Below are 14,672 nucleotides of genomic sequence, written 5' to 3'. Positions count from 1 at the left end.
ACTTTACCTTATCTGGGAAGCACTTTATCTGCCCTTCCATTCTAAATGATAGCTTTGCTGGATGGAGAAATCTTGGATATAGGTCCTTGCCTTCATGACTTTGAATAATTCTTTCCAGCCCCTTCTTGCCTGAAATGTTTCTTTTGAGAATTCAGCTGACAGTCTTATGGGAACTGCCTTGTAGGTAACTGCCTCCTTTTCTTTTGCTGCTTTTAAGATTCTCTCCTTATCTTTAATCTTGGATAATATAATTATGATGTGCCTTGGTGCGTGCTTCCTTGGGTCCAACTTCTTTGGGACTCTCAGAGCTTCCTAGACTTCCTGGAAGCCTACTTTCTTTGCCAGACTGAGGACATTCTTCTTCATTCTTTTTTGCAAATAAATTTTCAATTTATTGCTCTTCCTCTCCTCCTTCTGGCACCCCTATGATTCAGATGTTGGAAAATTTAAAGTTGTCCCAGAGGTTCCTGAGTCTCTGCTCATTTTTTTTGAATTTTGGTTTCTTCATTCTGTTAAGGTTGAATATTGATTTCTTCCTTCTGTTCCAGATAATTGATTTGAGTCCCGGTTTCCTTGCCTTCACTGTTGATTCCCTATATATTTTTCTTTATTTCATTTTACATAGCCTTCATTTTTCCCTCTATCTTGTGAGCATCCTGATTACCAGTGTTTTGAACTCTGTATCTGATAGGTTGGCTCTCTCATCATTGCTTAGCTGTATTTTCTCTGGAGTTTTGATCTGTTCTTTCATTTGTGCCATATTTCTCTATCTCAGAGCTCCTGTTATGCTATAAGGTGAGGAGCCTTAGGTATTTGCCAGGGTGGGGCAACCCACATCCCTGCATTGTGATGCTGTATGTGAGGGAGGGGTCAGAGTGGGAACTATGCCTCTTGCTCTGCTCTTGCTCCACTTTCAGTCATTTCCCCCACTACCCACAAGCAAATTGGGCCCTTCTGGTGCTGATTCGCAGGTGGGTGGGTGTACATTCTGGAGCCCTGTGGGTCTCCCCAACAAACTCTCCTCTGAGACTGGGAGTTATTCCCACTGCCACAACCCTTAAAGGTGTTTACAGACAGTAGTTTCAAGGCTTTCTTTTCCCTCACTGGAACCCTGGGTTGAGCAGTCTGTCTCACTCCCAGTTGTTCCTCCCAGTTTATCCACTCACAAATGTGGGACCACTGGTCTGCCAGCCTCCATCTTGACTTCCCAGTCCTCTAGCCACTGCCTTGCCATGTGTCTTCTCTGCCCCAGCTGCCCGTCTCTGCCCCTCCTACTGGTCTGGATGAATGTTTCTTTTTTAACTCCTTGATTGTCAGACTGCCACACAGTTCAATTTTCTGGCAGTTCTGGTTATTTTTTTTGTTTTAAAATTTTTTTAAGTTTTTATCAATTATTTATTTATATATTTAAAAAAGTTTTATTGTTCAATTACAGTTGTCCCCCTTTTATAATATTTTTGTTATTAAAAAAGTACAGGCTAAGAAGTACATGATTCTAATGGGCAAAAAGTAGGTAATAGAGATTTGGGGAAGTATGACCCAGAAAACCACTATTAAGATTTTTTTGACTATTTTTCCAGATTTTCTTCCAAGTAATCAGAAACATAAATATATGCAAAAATAGAATACCATACAATTTCTTCAGTATTACTTTTTCTATTTAATACATAAAAATTGCACTCAACTCTATAACACCATGTATCAATTTACATCATTTTATTTAGGAACCATATGGCTTTCTGTTGCATGGTCATGGCAAAAAGTTTTAACAACCCTGACATTTGGGTTGCTTTCAACTGTTCATGATCATACAGAACACTGAGATGAATATCTATGGGCACAAACCTGTGGCCATTGATTTAATTATATCCTTAGAATAAATTCTAAGAACTTCTTTAAAGTATTCAATATTTAATATTACTTGATTGTTTTTAAATTTGTTGTCCTTCTTTTGGTTGTGCAAGAAGGCAAAGTGTATCTAACTACACCTCCATCTTGGCCAGAAGTTGACTTTTAATATAAAGAAGACAGTTTTTAATATAAAATGTTTTGTCTGCCCATGACACAAAATGTTACCTTATCTAAGTTTCTTTGATTGAATGGCAGCAGATAGCATTCAGATTTGTTTCTGGACAGCTTTATTATCATTCCTCAGAATATTAGGACATATATTAGATGTATTCTTTAGCCTTTTGAATAACATTAAATTCTAGAATGAAACACTACAAGCAGCATTAATTTTCGTTCATATTATTTGAGGTACATGGCATTTAATTTTTTGCCTTTTATCCTGATGAGTCCTTAGGAAACTGAACATGCTGTTTATAAAAGGCATGTAGAAAGCACTTCTCTTGAAGAAGCTTACAAATCAATCTCCAAATATCAGGTAAAAAGGAGGAACAAAAACTGTGTATAAGCGGCCAAAGTAATAAAAGGGATGTGTATATAATTTTAGATCACTGCTCCTCCAACTTCAGAGTACGTGGGAACTTCCAGGTAAAATTCAGAGGTAGATCCAATAGGTCTAGGGTCGACCCAAGAGCTTCTTTTTCTAACAAGCTTTCCGGTGATGCTAATGCTCTTGATCAACAGAACATACTTTGAGAATACCCATTATCTATCACCCACTTACTAAAATTCAGCTATGTATGAGTACTATTCAGACTACAAAATAAACAAGGCTAAAAGTTCTTTTCTGTATCCTTGAAATGCAGAGATGGTTTCCAGCTCCGCACAAAAGTTTCCCCAATCCCCTAACAATCCTGGAGAATCTCTTCATGAATCTGTAGGCTTTTCAGCACACTGACACTCTCGAAGCCTCTCTTCCAGCCTAAATGCACGAACTGTGCTACCAAGTTCACTATCAATAAACACATATTCAATAATCTCTGACTGCAGGAAATAGTAACAAGAACAAAACAGAAAAGGAGCATGAAGAGGTCCTTGACCTTGGTTTTAAAAGATCCAGTTGCAGACATAGGAAATACACAAAAAAAAGACAGCTGTAATATGAGATTGCTCATGCTCAGGGTCAGTTGGAGGGGCATACAGAACCTGAGGGTAAAGGAGAAAATGGTAACTAAGGAAAATTATCCCAATAAGGAAGGAGAGACACAGAGGAGGTGACTGGATGCAGATCTTAAAGAAAGAGTGAGAATTTCCCCAGTATGTGTCTCTTTGTAACAAATGTTAGTACAGTTTTACAAAGAAATACACCTTTCACAAATTCTGCTGAAATATCTTAAATATGCTATTCATCCGATCACAGGGCAGCTGTAAAAGAAGAGAACAAATGAACTTCTTATTAAATGGGCATTTTAAAATTATAAGACTTTTTCACTGTGACAATAGTTTCCTTGGAGCACAATAGACTTTCCTTTATGAGGGAAGAGACAGTAAGCAAGGTAGACACAGAGATGGCAGTCAATCAGTTTGCTGAAGGAGACCAGGATATGGACCAGACTGACCTGATAGGAGTTCTCTGACAGAAACAGTCCCAAAAGATACAAAAAGCAAAACACACTCAGAGGAAACTGGAAGTTGGTTCTGGAAACCTGGGCTCCTCAGGCAACATGGGTTTTTTTGTGTGTGGCTGATGATGGAATTCTTTATAGATCTAGACACCCTGGTATAATGATTTTGTTTAAGGGACAAATGGCTGAATTAAAAATATAAAATAAAAGGAGCTATAATCCTGTCACCGGAGTGAGGCATCACTGTGCCTGAGCAGCAGCAGAGGGAAGCTATTGTTCCTAGAACTCTATAGGACCATTTTCTACACATTATGTGCCAGCAGAAAGCAATCGCTATAGTTGCTCTTGTTCTTACCATACTTGTTATTAAAAGCAATGTTTTACCCACACACTCCTAATTAAATGTGTTTCTGAAGTTCTTGAACAAATCAGAAGTTCAAGGGAAGACATTAAAATAAAGATAATTGAACTTCCTGTAACTAGAGCATGTATAATTAATTAGAAAATGAAAAAGATAACATTGTAATTACATAAGTTTATATAAATTACAATTCATTCTTTCACAAATATATATTAGTGGCAGACACAGTACTAAGTACAAAGATTAAGAGGAGAATAAGAGAGACAACGGCCTTATTGTTATAAATTTTAATGTCTTGAGAGCCAGTCGATAAGGCTGCTCCCAGAAAAACACCTAAACATTTATGGCCACCTGGGCTGAGTAGCTGCTGAACTTGAGCTAACAGGCTCACCTTCTATTGCCATAGAGAGCACTGAAGTCCTCAAGCATATTGTGAGTTTTCTCCACTTAAGTAAATGAATTCTGCTAATCCTGCAGAAGGAGATCGTTCATACAGGAGAAATAGACCTACAATCCCTGCAGGAGGGAAAAAGCTGGGGAAGGAGAGTGTGAAGGTAGTCACATGGCAAGCCATCTTTTAACCTAATGCAATATACATATAATCCATTTTTAAAGAATCAACTAAAATCAGCACATTTGTCATTTATGAAACACCAGAGGAAAAAGAACACATGGAGAGACCAATTTGCCTTAGAGCATGTTTTGTCCACACACAAGTTTAGCTGATGAGATAAACTGTGCATAATAAATTTTTTCATATTTACAAATATTTTCTTTCTAAGGCTGCTGCCATCAAATGATATCAAATGATTAATGAACTCAAAGGCAGGTTTCAAAGACTTGTGAAACGTTGGCCACTAAAGCACTTAATGATTGGCAGATGCTCAAAACTAATAGTACACTTCAAGTTACAATTTAACAAGTTAAAACTAAATGAGCACAAATTATCTTCTGGGGGTTGTGTCTCAAAAAAAAACAGTATTAAGACATGCAATTTTTCATTTTCTATGTCTGGTTTATATTTTTAAAGTGTATCAAGTAGCAGCAGATAAGGAGACATGATGTGTTCTTTGGTTAAAATATTTGTTACATGCCAAGGTTCCACTCAACCTAAATGACTTCATAAAGGTATGTTAAAAAGCTAGATAGTTATTTCACTATGTTCAAACTCAAGATTTTGTCATTACAGTTAAGCAGCCTAAGCCATTCTTCAAAGAATCTAACATACACTTCGGGGACAGAGGTGCAAGTCAGCATGGAGGGCTGCAAAAAAATGGAGATAAAAAGAACATTTATTTAACTCCAAGCTTGAAAAACCATGGCAGAATTCCCAGCCTCCTATACTTATTAGCAAGTTACATAAAATGTCATTTATCAGCAACCTTAATAATGAGACCATGATAAGAATTCATTTCCATTGCCAGTAACCCCAACTAACATACCAGCTAGAGCCAACACTCCTTTTATTTAGTGACACATTCTAATCATCACCTCTCAAAAGGCTTGCAAAATGTAGATACAAGCTTAAGTGTCTCTTCTTGGCCTCCATTTGCATTATATTCCATTTACACTGAGATGTAAACTCAGCATCAGTACACCGTCTGTTATTTGCTTATTGATTTTAAAGCCTACGCATTCTGTATAGGCACAATGGTCAATAGCAAGCAATCCAATTGATGGATAATTACTTCAGTTTTTGTAGATTGGTTCTAATTTACATTGTCTTGGGAAAAATCTATGTTGTTGGTAGCCCCAGTATCCTAGCGTCCTATTTGCTCCCTTGCACACTCACAAGTCTAGCTGACATCCATTACTATAAGCTGTCTACACTGCCCAAGTAAGTTCTTCTACAATAACCAAGAGAAAAATGTATGTATTGGTAAGAGCATACACTTTCCGACCAAAGATAACAGAGTTAAAATCTTGCCTAAGTAATGTTGCATGGCATGCCGTTAGTCAGTTAACCGATGTGTACTTCAATCTCTCACCTGTACAAAATGAATAATTATGCCCCAGAGGTTTGAGATGAGAATTATATGAGATAATATATGTGAAGTACTTAGCGTAGTACTTTCTACACATTGAATACTTGGGAAATGTTAAGAGCTTTTATTATTATAGCTTGTACTAAGCTGCTCAATGCCACTAATAAAGACTGATTTCTTTACACTCTCTTAACTTTCATTCTGGCTTAAGTTTTACACCATTGTCCTCAATATTCTGTTCTCTGTTAACAAAAAATAAAAATAATTAAATAAATTGTACCTGGTGATCAGAGAATATGCTAAAGTATGATGGTAATTTAGGAGTTGGTATCAAAATCTTTAAAAAGGTACATAATTTTGGGTAGAGCAAATTTATTATAAGGGAATAAGCATGGAAGACTATAAAGGTTTTCTGTAGGGATGTTTATTTAGGCATGTTTATAATAGTAAAACTTTGGAAAACAACTAAATGTCCAATATTATGTGCTACCTTAAATAAATATGGAGCATATACAATAGCATACTCTGCAACCATTAAAATGACACAGAGCAGAATATTTAATAACATAGGAAGAAGATAATAAATAAATAAAAGACAAATGCCATGATCCTGTTTCTGTAAAACAAAATAATATATTACAAATATATTTAGCACAGGACAGGATTTATCTGGTTGAAGAATTTTTTTTGAAATCCTAAATGCTTTCCTCTACTTTGTAAGTTTTTAAAAAGTGAGCTTGTCTAAATATTTACCCCAAAATAGCAAAATTTTTAGACATACAAGTTCTCCAAAACACACTTATCAATGGAAACCTAGCAGAGGAATTTTAAGGCAAGCCACTAAAAGGATATTGGTTTATTCAGCTTTCCAAACTATATTACTTCGAACCGTCAGCTACAGCTCTGAATCTAGTTCATTACTAACAAAGGTAGATGAACTCTATTGTCACGTTACCTCTGTATTAAATAGATTTCTGGGAAAATTTAATAAATGATTTTCTCTCATGAAAAAACCTTCTAGATGTCTTTAACTTAACATATTTGTTCTAACCACTACTTTAAATTCATTTAAATTTAGACACTTTTGTTATACTATTTAATCTAAGTTGAATGTTAGCATAAGTAGAATATTTGAGAAATGTGATGAAATGAGATATAAGTTATATGTATCATGTTAATAATTTCTCTTTTTAGAAGATTTAACATCACATCAAACACTGTCTTTCTTTGTAGTGTCTTGGAACAGATAAATTTATTCTCTGAGGGATATGACCACCACTTCTACATGCCACTCTGTTACTAGATTCCACATCATGTTTTCCCATCCCTAAATCTGTCTAATTGAGGTACAGTTTTATGGCAAGAGAGGGAGAGGGATACATGCACACACACCATAAATAAATGTATGCATATTCAAAAAGTTTTAAAATTCTTCATAATGATGTCTCTTTTAACGGTCCATTTGAAGTTAGATTTATTTCAAATAAATTCTTAAATTTTTATGTCTTATTAATACTAGACTTGCTTAATATGCTAAATGTTTACTTAGCCTACCCACTGCATAAATCCAGCACTGAGCATCCTGAATAATAAATTAATAATGAACATATTCGGTTGGTCTAAAACTTCTTGTGTTTTTCTCCATAAAATAAGACACATTTTTCATTTTCACCAATAATTTTATCAATTTGTATATTTTTAGTATGTCGGCTATCTCCCTCATGGTATAATGTTGATTGTTCTCAATTAATATATTGATCTGATTGCTATTAACTTCAACTAATCTACCCAACTGCGGTGCATTGCCCAGTGAGTAATCTCCGGCACAAAACTTCAAGAACCACTTTTGACATATTCATTAGTCACAGCACCTTCTCCATACACTGCATAGATCTTTTATTGTGCGTGTGCATTTCAATTGTCTTGAAATAATAAAGCATAATATGCTGAAAATGTTGCATATTCTCTTCCATCTTCAATATGAAAATGGCTACACAAAAATTCACCATTTTGATGTTATTTTTTTAATGCATGCTGATATGACAGCTGTCACAATACAATCTTTAACAAAATTGTTTTGAATGAAGTTAAAGACAACTAAGCACTAAGAGAGCCATTATACAGAAAGAAAACAAACAAACCTTTTGGCCAACCCAATATGATCATAATTATTAATGACTAGGTATTCTGCGAATGATAAGAGGAGAAATCGCTCCATCTCATGACATGCTGTCCAGGTTGCTGTTTACCTAAATGTTTAAGTGTGAAATGAACTGTGGATAAGGACATGGACATGGTCTAAGGACACCCAGAAAGGAAAACAAAATTAAAGCCATGTTCTCTTTTCCTTTGCCAGTCAGCATTCACTTCGCACTGGAAGGACAGTCACTTCTATGTCTACGAGCAACCCAAAGTGGTCTTTAGGGCTCCACATGCATTTATCACTTCAAACCTGGAGGCCTCTGCAGTTACCCTGTTTTTGCCATTTTTTTTAAGTAATGTTAGTGAGGAGTAATGCAGTGTCACATAGTGCTGAGAACTCATCCTTTGGAACCCATCCACCTAGGTTTGAATCTCAGTCTCAGAACTTACCAGCTGTGGGAAGTCTCTGCGCTTCAAAGTCTTCGTTTTTAACTTTGCATTGATAATAGCACATCATAGGTTATTGTGAAGACACAAAACACTGAAAGTGTTGCCAAAAGCATAGCAAGCACCGAGAATAAATTGGTGATATTGGAGTGAACAAAGGGGAGAGTGGTAAGATTTTAGGCCTTTGAGATAGGTAAGGGCCAGGTCACGTAGCTCTCTGCTATGTAGTCTGGATTTTTCTAAGTATGATGTGAATCCATTGCAAATCCATTGCAGACTGGGGGGTTAATTTAGATGACATGTGCATGTTATCTATTATAACACCTAACATATTAAAGGCATGTAATCTTAATCATATAGTTAACATTCAATATGTAAAATGAATATGTATTTTATATATTATACATTATATATAATAACAGCAGGAATGATTGATTGCTTTTCTCACAGCAATAAGACGTGGAGTAGTCATTTATCTGAAAATTCAGAAGTCAGGTTCATGGAACCTGCCTATTTACCAAAGGTTTTTGCCAATCCTAGTACAAGCCAAGGTAAATTCCATAATGTGAATATCTACTCTTTCAATATGAACAGCTCTACAGGATCACAGAAAAAGTGTTCTCCCTAGTCAATCTTTAGCGCAAAGTGCCTTGGGGATAGACCGGTGTTACAGCTTTTGCAAAGTTAAATTGCATTCCCATTTAACATAAATGTGCCTTATTAAAAAGCAAAAGAATGGCTATTTAGAGTTATGCCAGCTCCTAATTAAAAAGAAATTGTGAGCCCAGGGCAAAGTGAACCTGCTGCACTCCAAGTCTCAACAGAAGCAGGCTACCCCGAGAGAGCGGCAGGCTCCAGGGACTGGCGCTGCTCAGCACGGCGGAGAGGCCGCCACGCTGCGGACTGTGGAAATAGAAGGTGCCCACGTGGAGAGCAGAAACAGCCCCTTAGTCCTTACAAAACCAAACTTGTGAAATTCAGAAAGAAAAGGCAGCTCCGAGTTGCAGTACTTAAAAAAATACACATAAAGCATTTTAATATAAAAACGATATGAGGTCTGCCCAGAATATAAAGTAGAATTTTAGAAAATTTTATCTCAGAGGTTACAGAAGAGCTTAGCCTCAAGAACAATGTGACAATTAATACAAACTTAGCACTTCGTATTAATATGCGAATCAGGATTATGGATTCCCAATAGCTTGCAAAGTGTAAGTACAATTGATTCCTGTTAATCTAAAGAGTAAACTTCAGTGTTAGAGAAATGTAAGCATCAAAGATATTCAAAAGACAAACATATATGTAATATTATACAGATGAGAAGATGATGTAGATTTATATTTATCTGTATGACATTCATCATATTTTGTTAAGTATAAAAACAGGTTACAGATCAACATGTATTTCATAATCCCATTTTTAGAAAATATGATTCATAAAGATTTGCATGGGAGAAAGTCTGGAAGGCTATCCCTTGAATTATTAACAGAAATGTCATATCTGTTTTCTTAATTTTTTTCTGTTTATATGTTATTTTATAATAATATCCACAAATACGTATATAATGTAGTTAAGACCACAAAATTTTACATAGTGCAAAACTTAAATGATCCAAAAATTTTGGAAACTTGAATTCCCAGAACAAACAAACAGGTTCACTATAGATTGAAATGCCTAATTGTTACAGCATGAAAACATCTTGAGAATCCATTTAAAGCCACACAAGGTGCAGATTCCTCTGTTCCATGTTCCTCTGACTTCGGCCTAGCACTGAACTAGAGAAGACTTGCTGTGGGGAAGGGAGGAGCTGGCTGGCTGGCTGGCGTGCTCATCTGGCCATCTTGAGGAGAATGCTGTTACTGGCAGTGCTGGGAAACACACCAAGTGCAAGCCCAGGCAAAAAATCTGGATCAAGGCCAGCAAGTTCTTCTCTTGATATCTGCTGAATGCTAAATTAATACTTGCTGAATGACTGACTATTTAACCAAGATGTAATTGGAGAAACCTTAGACACTGAAACAGATGTACCTCTTTTCCAGTATGCCTTAGAGAGATCTGTGATTTCACAGGCACCTGCCCATGCAAGACACGACCGCATGCCTTACATCCCTGTATACACTCAACTCTGAATGGCTTAAGTCAGTCTGGTATCAATGAGACAGTGTGAAGTGATATCCACATCTTTTAGAACCCCACATCAGAATACTACTTACATACACGAGCTGCGTTAATCCAGAATTCACGTGCATGTTGTTAAAACAGTCATTTCTCTAAAAAACAGACTTCAATTGCAGCACAGGAAGCAACTCCATTTCAGGATTTCGAGAAAGATACTCAATGGGGGCCAGCATTTTGGCATAATGGCATGCCTCCTAGACAACCAACTTTGCTTTTTAATTACATAAAATTTCTTGCCTTTAAAGATAAAAATAGGAAATTAAAATTTTTTTTTAAAAATAAAATTAGCAATACAGAAGTATATAAAGAAAAGAGTAGAATGTCCCCTTATTTACCCAGGACCATCACTGTCCTGTATAAAGTGCCTTCATGTGAATTTAAAATAGGTACTCCTTTCTCAAGATAAAAAGCAAACATGAAAGTTAGTGCTTTCTCATACAACTTCAACTGCATACATGTTTGAGTGATGCCAGAGTGTGGTTTGTACAAGAAGCTTCCAGGCCAACATTTCTATGTCAATGAGACATGTTTTGTGTGTTCTTTTGAGTGTACATATAAAACACATGTGCCAGACAGGGCTCTCCTTTACAACTCCAATACTCAACCAAGAAGACCAGAATCACTTGACACTGTATTCTGCACAGATTCCCATGCATATCTATAAGTTAAGTAATGCATGCATGGGATCGATGGCCTCATAGGTATGGCTCCCTTGGCAACTGCATAACTTGAACAAATGCATGCATTGACACAAGACCCTCCCAGTCCTTCTCCACCATCCCCAAACCCCAATCCCATTAGTCAGGGATAAAAGCACTCTATATGTGTTGGAAATCACTGTTTTTTCCTCACCTGAGGACAAACCAGGGGTTGCATTTGCATGTGCCTGTGCCTGGATAGGGATCAACCCACAACCAACATATGTGTCCCGACCGGGAATCAAACCCACAACTAGTTTGCAGAATGACACTCCGAATAACTGAGTTACACTGGCGAGGGCTGGAAATCATTTCTAATTTGTAAATTAATGAGAAAACCCTTTAGAGACTCTCTTTTGTATATGTAAAGTTACACTGTATCTACATTAAGGAAAAATATTTTCATTACTATAATCTCAGAAAGTTTAAATGCCACAATGCAGTTTCAAGTAGCAGATGCTAATACAGCTTGTTGGTTCCCCACTTATACTTGAAAACAGTCTTGCAAACTCAAGGGAAACTTTTCCATTCTATATTCACATGGCAATAGGGAAATTTTGTAATACATATCTGTATCAAATTTGGTGTGAAAATGTGTTTTGTGGAACTTGTGAAAACTCACATTTGAGGCATCTTTCTAAATAGGACCATGTGGAGCACATTTTATACCCACCAGGTTCTTATACTTCATCTCTCTAAATGACAGCATATGGGTTTCAGATCGAATTTAATAAAATACTTAAGGTCTTCTTTTCCATGCACTCTAAGATTCTATTTTCAACAGGAATACAAGAGCTCAACATTACATTGCCTTTCTGTATGACTAAAATGAGCTGTGTGAATAAAACAGATAAATGTTTTGTTTTACCACTCATCCACTAAAACATAAGAAATACTTCTGGATATATTTTACAAATGTAAAAAATTACTGAAGTAAAGTCTTTATAAAATTCACCTCTAAAAGTACTACTATGTATGAAATCCAAAAAATTGCTGTTGTATCTGTTTCCTTGCTTTTATGAAATAGCCTATCATCAACAGAAAAGTTTGGGTTAAAATTCATTGAAATAATATAATAAAGAGAACCCTAATGCGATTCATTTAAAAGAAAAAAACAAGAGGATTTTTTTTCTAGTCATTTGTTCAGGACGAGATTGATCCTAGATCAAATTCTGAAGGAGCTCATTTTCCCCTCTGGCCTCCTCACTAACTGCCCACACTATTTTATTCATAATTTTCTTTCTCTATCCCTCCTGTTTCTCTAACGCTTTTGCTCGTGCCCGCTCGTCCCCTTTTCTCAGACTTTGCTCTCTCCTTATTAATGGAGGGCCCTGATTTATATCAGCTAATTTGGTACACTATTTCAGATTGAGGCAGCCCTAATGAAAATGCCAAAATGTGTCACTGTTCCAATGTCAATTAAATTAAACACTTAATTACATTTATCAGTGGCAAAACTGTTGTCACTGAAAAGAGAATAGCGGTGGGAATTTGGAGTCTTCCAGAAATCTGAAAGGAGAGTGATTTAGGGACAAAAGACTCTTCAGCCCTCTTCAATGTATACAATGCAGACCCATGTGCAATTCATACCATTCTTCATGAACGCATCCATATTTCTGGCTCAGGAGAAGCACTACTACTTAACAATCAGAATCAGTGATGTATCTTCAGATCAAAAGTGAGACCAGTGAACTTCTCTGCACTAGGAACTGGTCCTGTAGCCAAAGCTACTAAAAGAAGGCTGATTTTCATAGGAGGCATTCAACACTGAAGAACCCAGTCTTCATAAGAGCTCACCAGACACAACACTGTGGTTAATAATTAAAACAGACTGGACTCTTTTTCTAACTCTAATGCTAATTCATAGAAATTTGGCAACACCAGTCAGAGTGCTGGAGGAGCAATTTACTAAATGATGGCCCAGTGACCTGGAAGCGGAAATGGTCCTCCCAAAGCCCCAAATTTACATCTAGGTATTTTTTACTCAGTACCTCTTGTTAAATAGAAATGATGGAAATGCCAGTTACTCTTAGAATCACAATGTCCGTATTTCCATTTTTTACTTAACTTATTATTCAAAACTTTGACTAAATCTTAGATCTAGTAATGTCATTAAGTTTGAAATTGAAAAATGTAAATGCTAGACTCTGTGTATTCAGATTCTTAGAAAAAGGCTTATTCTTTATTTACCTTTATGTTTATAACTGTAACCCCTGCACCATCCAGTCAATGAAAGGAGTAGAATTCAAGGAAGCAAAATCCAGCTGTCAAATAATTATTTCAGGTTTTAAAAGAACATTAAGGGGATCCAATTTTTAGCTTACAAAAGAACTTAGTTAAATATCTTTTTCCAAGACCCATTTCTTTTGTAAACCACAGTCACTTCAGAACACATCACACTACAAACCTCCAGGGTTTGGGTTTTTTTTTCAAACACACTTTTTATTCTGCTCTCTCACAGTTCCTCCTCTCCCTGTTTCCTATTATATCAATTTCCTCTGCCCAGCTTAGTGTCCCCAGCTTCCAAGCCACACTTCTGCCCTGGTTCCGTGCCATTGCTTATGCATCAAAACATATTTAGACACAAAATATATTCAGTACACACACATATAAGCATACATATATAAACGCACAAAACTGGTGCGAAGAGACACAGTATCTCAGGGCACAAATTCAAATCAAGCTCTGTCTTCAAACTTGCTCATTATACATCAGCCATTTGGTCCTCAGTGAGTCACCAGACTTGTATTACCATTTCCATGTACATGACACTTCACTTGTCCAAGTACTTTCTCATCTATCATTCAGGAATACTGCAAGGAGGAAAAGCAGACCTTGTCACCCTGTGAGAGTCTAGGCAGCACTCTCACAGAGAAATCCTATGACATTTAAGCAGACTCAAACATTACCATGGAATTCATATTTTTGCCCAATGGAACTGTTCCTCTCAGCTTAACTCTTATGTGGAAGTCATTTTTGTTACTTTTTCTGCAAGGCTAATTATATCCCACCCATCACCAGGAAAAGGTCATGAAAGAACAGAGCAAAGATGTACCAAAGCCAATCCTGATCAAAAACATAACTGTTCTCACTGGAAAGAAACATAAACTACTCAGAAATATTACTGATGTAAATCATGCACCAAAAGGGGAATTTAATCACATACGTAGGAAATTCTGAGAATATTTTATAATTAATACAGCAGGGCCAAACTGTACAACATACCGAAAGTGATTATCAGTAGCAGAACTACCCAAGAAACAAAATAAGGCCTAAGCTATTGGAGACACAACGTTTGACTAAGACACACGTGGTTACAGGTTTTCCACCAATCCTTAATGGGGAAAGCAGAGACAGAACTATCAGAACTTGAGAGTATATTAGTTTTATA

This window comes from Pteronotus mesoamericanus, unplaced genomic scaffold (genome assembly GCF_021234165.1).
Source record: "Pteronotus mesoamericanus isolate MK-2021 breed Mesoamerican mustached bat unplaced genomic scaffold, CSHL_Meso_final scaffold_167, whole genome shotgun sequence".
Taxonomy (NCBI): Eukaryota; Metazoa; Chordata; class Mammalia; order Chiroptera; family Mormoopidae; genus Pteronotus; species Pteronotus mesoamericanus.
The sequence above is the reverse complement of the archived record's forward strand: the minus strand, read 5'-3'. Positions refer to the sequence as shown.